Here is a 712-nt window from a genome sequence, read left to right as displayed (position 1 = left end):
GCACACACACACACACGCGCATGGTCTTTTTTTGTCCTTTACATTTTAGTTTTTTCTTTTTAAAGTATATTATTTTGTTGGCACACTTAGATATGAATGAAATGTATGTTTGATTTTTACAATCTTGCACCGGGTTCTGAAAAATAAGGCTTTTTAAAAATGACAATCTAATTCACCCAAGATTTATGAGAATATAAATGCACTCAGATTTTTGGGTTTTGTTTCTCCTATGGATTTATTTATTAAGTAATGTATATGCAAATGAAATATATATATATATATATATATATATATATATATATATATATATATATATATATATATATATATATATATATATATATATATATATATATATGCACACTTGCTACGTAAACATAAGTGAGAAAGTATGCGAATTAGAGAAATCTTCCCCCATAGAAAACTTCCAAATATTTAACACAGTTTAAATTTACTGACAGAAATGCACTTGAATGTTATGTTAATTATTGTATTGAAGAAAATAGTATTAAAACTGGGAATTGGCCTTTTTAGATTTATGGGTCTTGCATTGTTCAGCCTTTATTTTGAAGGCCGTAGCCGCATACTTCCGGTATTGTGCACGCTTATTGCGTTAGCTTGTTTGCTCGGCGTGATTCATTTTGATGACTGTCCCCAGCAGGAGTGTCGTGCTGCCAGCAGACTGGTTTAAGTAACGCTGAAGTGACTGAAA

The sequence above is a fragment of the Telmatherina bonti genome (assembly GCF_933228915.1).
Source record: "Telmatherina bonti genome assembly, chromosome: 16".
Lineage (NCBI taxonomy): Eukaryota > Metazoa > Chordata > Actinopteri > Atheriniformes > Telmatherinidae > Telmatherina > Telmatherina bonti.
This window is presented reverse-complemented; position numbering follows the sequence as displayed.